General features: G+C 41.0%; 1 protein-coding gene across 2 annotated transcripts in view; it reads left to right on the forward strand.

Annotated features, from left to right (window-relative positions):
* Positions 1-10,315, forward strand: part of c13h12orf43 (chromosome 13 C12orf43 homolog) — a 58,931-nt gene extending 48,616 nt beyond the window's left edge. Inside the window, exons 8-9 of one of the 2 annotated variants that reach the window (XR_005944815.1) lie at positions 1,592-1,945; positions 10,206-10,315. The gene's annotated coding sequence lies outside the window, so the exon portion shown is untranslated. Of the gene's footprint in view, positions 1-1,591; positions 2,148-10,205 lie in introns of those variants that run through there. The other variant, XR_005944814.1, reaches the window with a different exon arrangement.
* The last annotated feature ends 2,318 nt before the right edge of the window (positions 10,316-12,633 follow it).

Here is a 12,633-nt window from a genome sequence, read left to right on the forward strand (position 1 = left end):
GTAAGATAAGCCGTTCATCCCAGGAATGAGTCAAGTGAACTTTCTCTGAACTGCTTCTAACGCAATTATATCTTTTTTCACATAAGAGCAAAACTGTGACCAGCTGTTCTATTATAGGAGTTTGGGGGGGGTCTGGGGGTTGAGGGGGGAGAGCTGGTGGGATGTAGGTTTTGATTATAGGCAGCCCATCCAAAACCCAGCCATGGTCCTCACCTAACATTCACACTTTCCAGCTGGAAGTACTGAATAGTAAACAAGAACCCTGGCTGATTTGTTCCCCCCACTACAAGTCAAAAGGATACTGAGCTCAACTGTAAAATATTTGCCACTGCCAGCTGGTTGGGAATGGGATCAAACCTGGTGCTTTTCTGGTTTGTACCACACAGGAAAGTGCCTTTACCATTGGGGAGTCTATAATAAGTTTCCTTCCATGAATTCCTTCCAAAAATAAACCCTCAGCTTGTTGCGTCACAGTCCCATGTGAAGTGAAAGATTATGGGTCAAACACAGACTAACTTTATGCAGGCTAGTTCTCATGCACACCAGGCAGTGGTAGTCACCTACTTCTTATAAGAATCTAGTTGTTAACTATGTAGGTAATCAAAGATGGATATATTGCAATAAGTTAGCATCTTATATCCTAACATCTAGTCATAAATGTAAGGACTGTATGCAACTGAGGGTGCAGAAAATTTAAATTTATTTTAAAGTGCCAGCCAGGACCAGCAGCTAGGGTGCCAAAGCATACATAGACAATCACAGCCTTACATGAAAGCTAAAAACTTGTACAAAGGGCTCAACTGTAAATTTGCAATTAGGAAATGGGAGACACACACAAACAAGACACAGGATAACTCAATCAAGAAATGGGGAAGACCATTTCACACCATCTGATGGCCTCAAACCACATCCAGTCAGCCCCCTGTAAACTTTTTGTATAGAACAAGCATACATTCTTTGCTGTCTCCAAAAGGACAATACCTAGTCTCTGTACTGCAATTACTGTATAAGAACACAATTATCAGCCCACCGGGGAGTCATTGTGCTATGGCCTTTGTCTAACTAATATCATTAAGTTGTAACTGATAGTAAAAAATATATAAACTACTCATTTGAACCTCGGTGGAGAAGCACCTGGATTGCCCAGCATTTGCTCCCCGCATACGTAATAAAGGAACCACTTGAATATTGCATCTGGACTCTGAACGTTGAAATTTTGTACCAGAGTATTTCTCGGACCTTTCACAACTGATTTTTTGTGAAGTTATAGCGCTTTAGTGCAATTATCAGGGCATCAATGGGAAATGGAGTTATTTTACCCATTGCTGATAAGAATCTTACCACAGGTACTGTGAGGTAGAACAACGTACTTAAATATAACTGCCTCTGGATAAGACCACTTAAAGCTAACTATGCATCAGTCATAGTAATTGCATATCGAAGGCTGCTTATTTGTAATACAAGCTTTGTTTATTTAGAAGTGGCATCACTCAGGTAGCACAGTACATCATGGTGGTTTCTACTGATAATTATAAATTTGTGAAAAGTTAGTGAAAAATAATTAACCAAAATTAACCCCTTGTTTTTGCAGTGACCAAGTAGACCTGCCAGTTCTTCTCATAGGCATTAGTGAAACTCTGGGATACAGGATCAACTGCTATGCAACTTGCCTGTTCTCTCATCCTCACAGGAGTACACCCCATAAGCAGTGGCTGTGTAAAGACATAAGACTTAACAGTGAAGACCTGTACTGCCAACCCTGACCCTGCGATTCACCTGCACAGACTTCCAGTAGCATAGCAATTATGAGCTAGACTATTGGTCGACTTTACTATTTAAGCTGGGGCTATGACAGTCAACCTCCAGCACAGACTGGAGATTGTACCTTCTTGATCTGTATGGTTCAGAGATGAAAGCTTTATTCCCAAACCAATGATACAGCAAGGTATTTTTAATGTAGCCTAAACGAGAATGTTAGGGCATCATTATTTCTTGATTCATGAGCTTTCAGAACATGTGTACAAATTGTAACATGGAATCACATCTGTTCCAAACTTTTTAATACTTCATTGTAAACACTTGAAAAGCTTTGTGATATGGAAGAATTGATGTGCAATGTACCATGTTTGACTAAACATGAATATACATTAGTATGATACAAGTTTAGGATTTTTTGAACATTTTTGATGCTATTTGTTAGATTTGATGTAGAACATGAATAATATGTTAACCAAAACATTAGTTGTTCTCTATTATTGAGATATATAACATATATATATATATATATATATATAATATATATATATATACACACACATACGTGTATGTATATTTGTATATATATATATATTATGTGACCCCCGATTTCTGCTGCATTAATTCAACTCAACCAGTATGGCATTTGAGGAATTACAATTGGTCTCAGTGCCTTTGGCTAGTTAGGGTGAAATCAGAAATAAAAACAGAAAATGCTGGAAATAATCAGGTCAGGCAGCATCTGTGGAACAAAACAGAACTGATGTTTCAGGTTGATGACCCTTCATCAGAATTGAGGAAAGAAATGAAATGGGATTTGAACAAGTGAAAGCGGGGAGAGGGAACAAAATGTAAGGTCTGTGATAGTGTGGAGGGTAGGAGAGATTAAATGACCAAATTTTACACAGTACAAACGCCAAGGGAATGGTAATGGGACAGGTAAAGAAACAAAAGATGTGTCTAGCTCAGGTGTGAATAGCTGGATAGCGGCTGTCTGAAAGTGAAGGAATAAGGAAAGAAATGAGAAAAAAAATGAACCAGCAAACAAAATGGGAGCAGAGGTTGAACTCAATGTTGAGTCCAGAGGAGTGCAGAGTGACGAGTCCATTTGGATGAGTTAGTAGGAAACCTGAGGACAAGCTGGTGTCTTCAAGAGAGACCAAAATGTTGCAGAAAATAAATGAGCATGAACAGTAAAGGGTATAAGCCAGTTCTAATTGATCGACCCTTGTACAAACTGAACAAGTGATCGAATTCAGCCGAAGTGTCAATTTTTGGAGATTTCTTGCATTTAAGTTGATTTGCCTGTCCCAGAAACATTGTGATGGTTAGCTGTTCATCTAGTTTTAATAGACGTAGAAAGATGCCCTTGAACAACACAGAAATTGAGTTAATTTCCAGATCTAAGCTATGAATTTTGTTCATTTGTGAACTCCATTGAAATTGTCCAAACTCATTGAATTTAAGCACACCTTGGAGAAAGAAAGCTTTTGATTCATTACTTTGGACAGATGTGAACTCACTTTGCACAGGGGGAACAAGTTTGTTTTGTAACTCATGTTATGACATTGTGTAAAATGGGCGTGGAGCAGTATTACTGACAGTTTCTTTGTTTTGGTCCATTTCCCTTCTTGGCTGCTAGATTAACCAGGGTGCCTGCAGTTGTGCTCTTCTTTGATAAGGCAACAGCCTCCTCATTAGCTATTTAATTTGAAAAAGAAAATGTGGTCTCTAAAGAGCCCAAGATGACACTTAGCATCAGTGTCAACACTGACATTTATTCATCATTTTTAAGAATAAAACCATAAGTAGGTATAACCGTTAAAGGACAAATGACAAAGACCTGCTTAATGTACTAACTTGCCGTTTAGTCATCCTGACAACTTGGCATTTTACACCAGGTGCCAACATTAAAATTCAATATAAAGTCACCATCACTCTGGAATTGGATGTCAACACACTTTTCTGCTTGGTTTCATATTGATGAAAGTTCTTTTACTAAGATCAATGTGTTTTGGAGCAGTAAGATCCAAAGACATATCTAGCTTAATGAAATTCATTAGAACAGGCTTCCAATTAAACAATATCATACATTTATTAACTGACAATGCAAATTACCGCAGTTATTTATACTTTTTAAAATATAATTTTCAAGACTTTGGCACAAAGTTTCAGGGGTTAAAAAGGTGCTGACCACAATTGCATTCTTTGGAGAGTGTATTGGGGCAGTGATCCATCTTATTTCAAACTATTGGAATTTTTATTACAAATATTTCCATTAAATTTGTAGCTATGCCTTGTACTACAGCTATTTCAAATTGTAGAATTATATAATAATGGAGCACAGAAGGAGACCATTTGGTCCATCATGCTTGTGTCAAATCTTTAAAAGAACTATCCAATTAGGCCCACTCTGCTGCTCTTTCCTCATAACCTTGCAAATTTGAAGTGGTTTCTATTAATTGTTTTCTGGAAGAGATTTCAGCTATTTTCGTGTCTCTGTGTGTTTGGGAGCTGGTGGTGGGAGTGGGGGAGGGGTGGTTTCAGTAAGCACATGCATTGGTTTGGGTGTCCAGTTTTCTTGTAGCTAATCAAATATAAGGGTTGAGTCAGAAGGTTGTGGGTTCAAGTCAGAGACATGAGAAGAAAATCTAAGCTGACACTTCAGTGCAGTACTGAGGGAGTGCTGCACCATCGGAGGTGTCGTCTTTCAGAAGAGACATTAAATAAGATGGGCATTAGGATCTGCAGCAGCCCATTCAACTGAGTGTTGCCACATGCTGTCAGGTGATGCTCAGCATAATCCTGTCAAAATCTCCACCATGTTAGCAGGTAGGTCACCAAGAGCCAGCTAACCTTGTTCATCATGGTCCCTACTACTGTTTGCTGCCAATATTTTTGTACATTGATTCCATTTCATTACCAAAATCTGTTACATATTGGGAGGCTCTTGCAAGGAAAGACAGACACCAAGATGGCAAGTTCATGTGTTTAATGACATCAAAGTGCACTGTGCAGGCTCATAACATCTGAATACATTCCAATGACCGCTGCCAGGATAGAGGGCGTTGACCTGCCTGATGCATTGAGTATGGTTGCACACCAGCTGCACGTTGAGAGAGTGGAACACTTTACAGTTATGGTACATCTCTGAATTTAGATGTAGTGCCTGGAAAGCAATGTGTATGCAGTTTGCACCATGAGGATGCCCACAGTCCTGATGGAGCCATGTACATGCTCCATCTGCTTCTCACTGGAAAGACAGAAGGAAATGTATTTCCCTTCTCTTTTCACACCATGCATCAGCCATCTTTTCAGCAGTGGATTGTGGACTGTGAGATGTTGAAGATATTCCCTTCTCTAGCCTGGATGGAGTTCAATGTGAAGAAGTTCATGGCTACAGTCACCTTCACAGCAAATGGCAATGCTATTCTAGCCCTGCTCTGAATCTGCAGGTCTGCCTGCAACAGATGGCAGATTTCAGTGACCATCTCTTTAGTGATATGGAGCTTGTAGTGCACTGTTCTTTGTTAAGGTTGAGGGAGGAGAATTTCCCCCGAAGACTCTGGGTGGATATGGCCTCCTGCTAAGAAACCATCTCCCCTTCCTCCTCCTCCCTCTTCGAGCAGTTTATCCACCTCTGTATTGTCTCTGCTGATTCCCCCTGTCATGCTACAGTTCAAAGGGCATGGAAACTAATGCACCCATGGCTGAGAACAAGTACTCTGAGCTGAACTCTAAAAGTCACAACACCACGTCCTGTAGACTTCACTGAACTTTAAATGATGGTATAATCCACAAACACATCCACTAACTCAGCAGTAGTTACATATGAATTAGGAGCAAGAGTAGGCCACTCAGCCCCTTGAGCCTGCTCCACCATTCAATAAGATCATGGCTGATATGATTGTGGTCTCAACTCCACATTCCTGCCTATTCCCAATAACCTTTTACTTCCTTGCTTCTCAAGGATCTATCTATCTCTGCTTTAAAAATATTCAAAGACTCTGCTTCCACCGCCTTTTCAGTAAGAGAGTTCTAAAGACTCATCACCCTCTGAGAGAAAAAAATTTCTCCTCATCTCTGTCTTAAATGAGTGGCCCCTTATTTTTAAACAGTGACCTCTAATTCTAGATTCTCCCACAAGAGGAAACATCCTTTCCACATCCACCTCAGGATCTTATATGTTTCAATCAAGTCACCTCTTACTCTTCTAAACTCCAGCAGATACAAGCTGAGCCTGTCCAACCTTTCCTCATAAGACAACCCGCCCATTCAAGGTATTAGTCTAATAAACCTTCTCTGAACTGCTTCCAACGCATTTACATCTTTCCTTAAATAAGGAGACCAAAATTGTAGAAGTAGTTGGTAGAGATCACTCAGCAACTAATTTTAGAGTGATTGATGATCTTTTTAAGTTGCGCCGGTGGGAGGGAGTCTTGCTGTTGAATGCATGTTCAGCTGTACAAGGATAAGGGAGGATGTTAGCTGGAATATTGAGGTGGAAAATGGTACTGCCGCAGTCAAATTAGTGGTCCCCGCTGACTGAGCTGCCAGCTGTGCACTCCCAGCACTCATACTTTGACTTATACAAAATGGCATTTGGTGTGGCCCGTCCCAAAATTTGGACAAGTGGTGCAAGATGGCATCTTGGACTGAAATGGCACCCTTTGTGTTGGAAATATAGAGATCCAAATTTTGTGGCTTTTTTTTTTAACGGCAGTCTAAAAAAAGCAGAAGATCATGTTGGTGAATTCGTTTTGGATACAGTGAGACTGTAGGGGCAACTTCAAAGGGCTGATACATAAGCATTTCACAGAGGTTTTCTGACGCCATCAAAACAGGTCTGGCACCATCCTGTCCAAAACTATTCTAACACAGGATGCAGCAATTCCATTGCATCCGATATTTATGGCTGCCCTACAATCGATTGTATAAAGATTCTGTTAGCAGCTGAGAGCTGGAGGATTGGGGCTGCTCCTGCTGACTGAGCAATCCTATAAATGGAGATGGGAGAAATCACAGAACTGTTTAACAACATGAGGTCAGGCTAGAGATCGAGGTCTGGGATTTCAGCCCTTGGGTTTTTATGCTGGATGTAGAACTTCACACTATAATGATAAATATCATTATTTAAAATATATAATTTTTTTATTCATTCATAGGATCTGGCCCTTGCTGGCTAGGCCAGCATTTATTGCCCATCCCTAGTTTCCCTAGAAAAGGTGGTGATGAGCTGCCCTCTTGAACCACAGCAGTCCATGTAGTGTAGGTGAAACCACAGTGGTATTAGGAAGGGAGTATCAGGATTTTGACCCAGCGACAGTGAAGGAACAACAATATATTTCCAAGCCAGGATGGTGTGTGGCTTGGAGGGGAACTTCCATGTGGTGATGTTCCCATACATCTGCTGCCCTTGTCCTTGTAGATGGTAGTGGTTAGAGGTTTGGAAGGTGCTGTCTAAGGAACATTGGTGAATTCCTGCAATGCTTCTTGTAGATGGTACACACTGCTACCACTGTGCATTGGTGGTGGAGGGAGTGAATGTTTGTGGATGGGCTGCTTTGTCCTGGATGGTGTCATGCTTCTTGAGTGTTGTTGAAGCTGCACAAAATATATTGTTGCCGATAAAAGAGACATGTCTTTTTCCAGCAATACACAAGTTCTGTGCTACCAAACAACTATATATATATATATATATATATATATATAAATACAAAATAATATGTATTATATATAAAATATGATTATATAAAAAATTGGCCTCCTACCTCCACAGAAAGAAAACAGATGAAGCTTTAGTTATTGTTAGTTGAGGACAAGACTCGGGCTCCAAGTGTTGCGCTTCATAATCTAGGCTCATACAGTTGAATGAGGTGCCAAAGAGTGACCCACAGTCTAGCACGAGCCAGCACCTTCAAGGGGTAGTGGAAGAAAACAAAGAAATTGAAGGGGGCAGGGGGGAAAGTGTGGAAACTAGCAATTCAAGGTGTTTAACAAGTGCAAGGGATAAGCCAACCTTATACCTCCTGAACTCTCTGACTTTGGTATCTAATCATGTGTGAAGCAAAAACTGGCAGGTTAATACTGATGAGTTTTCTCCAACTCTTCTGTGATGATCAACCAGGCATCGCTTTGAGTGAGCACTGATTACAGCTGCTGTTATTGCTTATGATCAGTGACGGCTATAGATTCCTTCCCAAGATTATTGGTTTTGATAAACTGTGTGTGTGCCTGATTGATATGTGATGTGACCGATGTACATCACATTAAAGATGCTTTTCATTGCCCTCAATTAAAATAAGGAGACAGGGCTAGTTGCTGTAAATTGCTTCCTTTCATTACTCCTTTGCCATGTCTCCCTGATGGCACTGGGAGAGCTCCTCTTAAACTGTCAAGCTACAAAGTGAACTATTGTCACCTGGCTTTCACAGGGAAGGGTGAACTTTTGTTTCAAGACCCTGTTAAAACTGCATTTTTAAAAGTATGTCCACAGTCAACAATTTCTTGGTTTCAACACTAATGTCATATGTTTCTTTCAGCTGGTCAAAACCGTGGCCATTTTACCTGGATGTCAATGCTCATTTAAAGCTAAAGTTTAAAAAAATTGTATTACCAGACATGTGATGATAGAATCCCAGCTTTAACTAATTGTAAGGATGGTGAAGTGTCTTGCAATTAACTTGGCCATGAGAGAAGTTTTAAGTCTTGCATGTACGATTGTGTTCTCAGTCATAGATGGTCCATTAAACAAACAGCCAATGGGTCTGTATAGCCTTTGCAGTTGTTCTTCTCCATATGAGCCACCTAATCTAACATCTCCCTCCTGCTTACTCCTTATATCCTTTAATACTGCATTCCTCTTTTCCAAATAACTAATTCCCTTTTACAAATGAATTATGAACTCTGTTTTAATCAGAAACTATAGACTGTTTTAATTCAAGTGTTTGGCAGTGCATCCCGCATTCAACACATTCTCTGTGTAAAAACTTTTTCTATCTTTTAACTCTTCTTGTGATTTTTAAAAAATTCTTCTTGTTACTGTCTTGCCAACCAGCGGGAACAATATGTCAGTGGTATTGCCATTGTGTAGCCTGTACCTGACTGTTGTCCACTGGATCTCCACTTGAAAATGTTGTGTGAGGACACCGGGTAATAAAGGAAAAAAATGTTGTATTTATATAGCACTTTTCATGAACTTAGCATGTCTCAAAACATGTTTTGCACAAATGGTGGATTTTTTTGTAATGTAGGAAATGCAGTAGCCAATTTGCACTCAGCAAACTTCCACAAATGCCAATGTGATAATAGCCACATAATCTGTTTTGAGTGATGTTGATTGAGGGATAAGTATTGGCCAGGACACTGGGATAACTTCATTGCTCTTCTTCAAGACAGTGCAGCATCATCTTTTATGTTCCTGGGTTTAATGTTTCATCCAAAAGATAATACCATACTGAAGCATCAGCCTAAGTTATGTGTTCACGATTCTAGTGAGGGATTTGAACCCACATCTTCTGCATCAGAAGTAAGAGTGCAACCAATAAACCATATGGCTTAAACCTTATTATATGTGGTCACATGCCAAAGAATAGTTACTTGTGTGAGGTATTATACCTCTGGAACTGCACCTAAGAGCGAATTGGTGATTTCAGGAAAGGACATAGACTATACAGCACAGCAAGAGGCAATTCAGCCCAACCAGTCCACGCCAGCAGTTACGCTAGAGTGACCATATTTCCCAAAATGAATCCAGGAGCATACAGGGTAGGAGTACAGTAGTCAGGACGGTGAATGTTGGTTGTGCAGTGTATTGAGTGTTATGATCAAGACCACAAATGTGGTTTTTACATAATCTGAAAACCAAAAGAATAAAGTCACAAGTTTCATGGCTTAAAACAAAAGAATTTTGCTGGACCAAAATCAAAGAACATAAATACTAAGAACTACATTCTATCTTAAATAGTCTGTTATTTAGAAGATATCAAAAGTACAAAGAATACAATTACTTAGGCTGGAATTTTCCAGCCCCTCACACCAGCGGGATCTTCCAGTCCTGCCAGTGTGAACAGAGATCTTGATGGCTTGCCAGCCCCAGCACGGGGGAGGGGGTGGAAATTCCAGCCTTAGGGTCTGAACTGAACTTCTTAAGTCAAATTTCTTCTACACCCATTTGACTTACACCCCAAAAAACTCAAGTCAGACGCTTATCAAAAATTGGAAGGTTAACCAATTGGTCTGAGAGCTGCTTTGAAAACTTGTTTAAGAGTTGAGATTTCTTGGGCCTTCTGGCAATATTTTCCCTTCAACTTTTCTACAAACATCCCATAGCTATAGACTCACCATTCAACACAGGTGTTGCTAGCGTCTTAAGCGGGTTGAAACTCTCCTGGTTCTAATGTTCTTTACCTCTGGAGCCTTATGTATTGAACCATCTCTCTCTCTTTCAGCTTGGTTGTCCCAGAAGTCTATCTCACTGTAGTGGAGCCTTCAGTTATCAAGATTTTTAAAATCTCATTTAGCCAGCGTACCGAATTTCTACGGAATCCTGCCGAAAAGAGATGCTCCCTGCACCAGCTTGTTCTAAACTAAAACTAAACTTCTTGACCACAGAACCACATCCAGAAACCTATTCACCCTTATAATTAACTACTGGTTGACCCTTTTATTCCTGTTGTTTATCTCCCAGGCAGCTTGGTCACATGATCAATTACTGGAAGCAAGCTGCTTTTCACAAGAAATCATCTTTCAGAGGAAGCTAGAGGAACAATCCCCAACATAAAACATAGATTTTCCACCAAAAGCACATGGGCCATCACAAGAGGCAAATATTTTTAGCAGCCTATGTGTTAACAATTGCACTTATATGCTACAAGTGCAAAATAATTGTGCATATAATTACCACTGATGTGGCATAACACTATTTAAGTGCATTCAGACACCATTCATAAATAATACAATAACACTATTCTGCAGTGTCATATTTTTGCACCTACTGTCTATAGCGCCTAGCCTGTGTTGGCTCACTTTTGTGAAAAAAATTCAGTAGCATCACCAGAACCAGCATGTGCTGTAAGAGCAGCTTTGTGTTTAGCTGTATCTTTGTGTTCTTTTATAGATGTCCTGCCTCTGCTCAAAATGGAAGACAACGACTGGCATATTGATCATCACATAGATTTTTCTTTTCTAGTTGGTCATGAGTGTGGAAAATCCTTTTGAAGCTGGTTGTTGAAACAGCAATTATGCTCTCTTTGACAATGTCATTTTCACTTCACACTGAATCCTGAATCTTGCAGGTGCTCTACATCATATGCCATTCAGTCAGTATCGTAACTATGGCAATGGCAATAGTGCTGTACTATCTATGTTGAAGCTAATGGTAATAATAGCAATAATAGAAATCCTCTGGATATTTTTCTCCAATGCACTTATTAATATTATTTATCAGACACCAGGCAGCTTACACTACATACTCTACTGTACCTCACTTCAGTATGAGACATATTCCAACATGAGAAAGTAAATGTTCGGGTATTTGGGACTGAGTTTCGTGAACCACAGACTCTTCTGGGGACATTTTTTACCTGGGGACACAGCAACTTGTGTGAGCACTACCCCAGAGAACAGAGGCTTGTGGTCACCTTAGCTTAATTTTCCATTTGATATCCCTCCCATCCTTCATCTAAACCGATCAGCATAACCCCTTCTCCCTCAAATGCTCATCTACCCACTGCTTAACTATATCTGAACTATTGGCTTCAACCACTCCCTGTGGTAGCAAATTCCACATTCTCATCACTCTGAGCAAAGATGTTCCTTCTGAGTTCCCTGTTTGATTTCTTGGTGACTATCTTGATCGCCTCCAGTTTTGCTCTTCCCCACAAGTGAAAACACTCTTTCTGCATCTACTGTGTCACAACTTTTTAGCATTTTAAAGACCTCTGTTAAGTCACCCCTCAGCATTCTATTTTCAAGAGAAAAGAAACCCAGCCTTTTCATCCTCTTCTGATAGCTAAAGCCTCACGTTTCTAACTGGAGATTTTTTAAAAAAATCTGATTACTTCAAACATAAATTTGGTTCTGATTGAATTTCCTATTAGGAATTTCACATTGAAACCATAGGCCTGAATTTTTCGGGTGGCGGGATCTCGCTTCCTGCCATCCAAAGAGTCGACGGGGTACACATGCCTGCTGACTCCAAGTGCCCTGCAGCCACTTCACGCTTGAATGAGTGTTCAGTGACTGCAGGCAGGACTTCCATACCTCACTCAGAGGAAGTCCCGCCTTAGAGGGCTACCGGTGAATCTGATTGGCCTGCAGCAATAGTGCTGCAGTGGACAGAAGAGGAAGCTCAGGAGGACGTCAAAGCCTAAGTCCAGGGAGTGGAGGCCCAAGTAAGTTCAAAGGGTCCCAAGGTGGGGAGGGTAGGGAAAGCCTGGCGAGCAATTGGGGTCTCAAGGGAGAGGCCGGAGGTGGTGGGGAGAGGGGAGAGTGGGGGAAGAAGGGGGGGTGGGGGGGGGGAGAGGTCAGGGGGAGAGGGGGGTGGAGGGGAGGGGAGGGAAGGGAGGGAAGGGAAGTCTAGAGGCCATCGGACCTTAAGGAGGGTGTGCCCAACTTCAGAAGGGGGCTTCTGGTGGAGGTGCCCCTCCCCGCCACACCTTCCCACTCATGATGTAACTCTGTTCTTTTTTTGACACCCCCATGGAAGTTCAATCCTCCCGCCAGCCTAACCATTGTCGATTGTTATAAAAGTTGAGGCTAGGCAGGAAATGGCCCTTAAGTGGCCAATAATTGGCTACTTAAGGGCCTCAATTGGGGCAAGGGCAGGCTTCCCATCCCTTCAATTTCATGTTCCACCCCCCTACCCCCCACCACTAA

This window comes from Carcharodon carcharias, chromosome 13 (genome assembly GCF_017639515.1).
Source record: "Carcharodon carcharias isolate sCarCar2 chromosome 13, sCarCar2.pri, whole genome shotgun sequence".
Classification (NCBI taxonomy): domain Eukaryota; kingdom Metazoa; phylum Chordata; class Chondrichthyes; order Lamniformes; family Lamnidae; genus Carcharodon; species Carcharodon carcharias.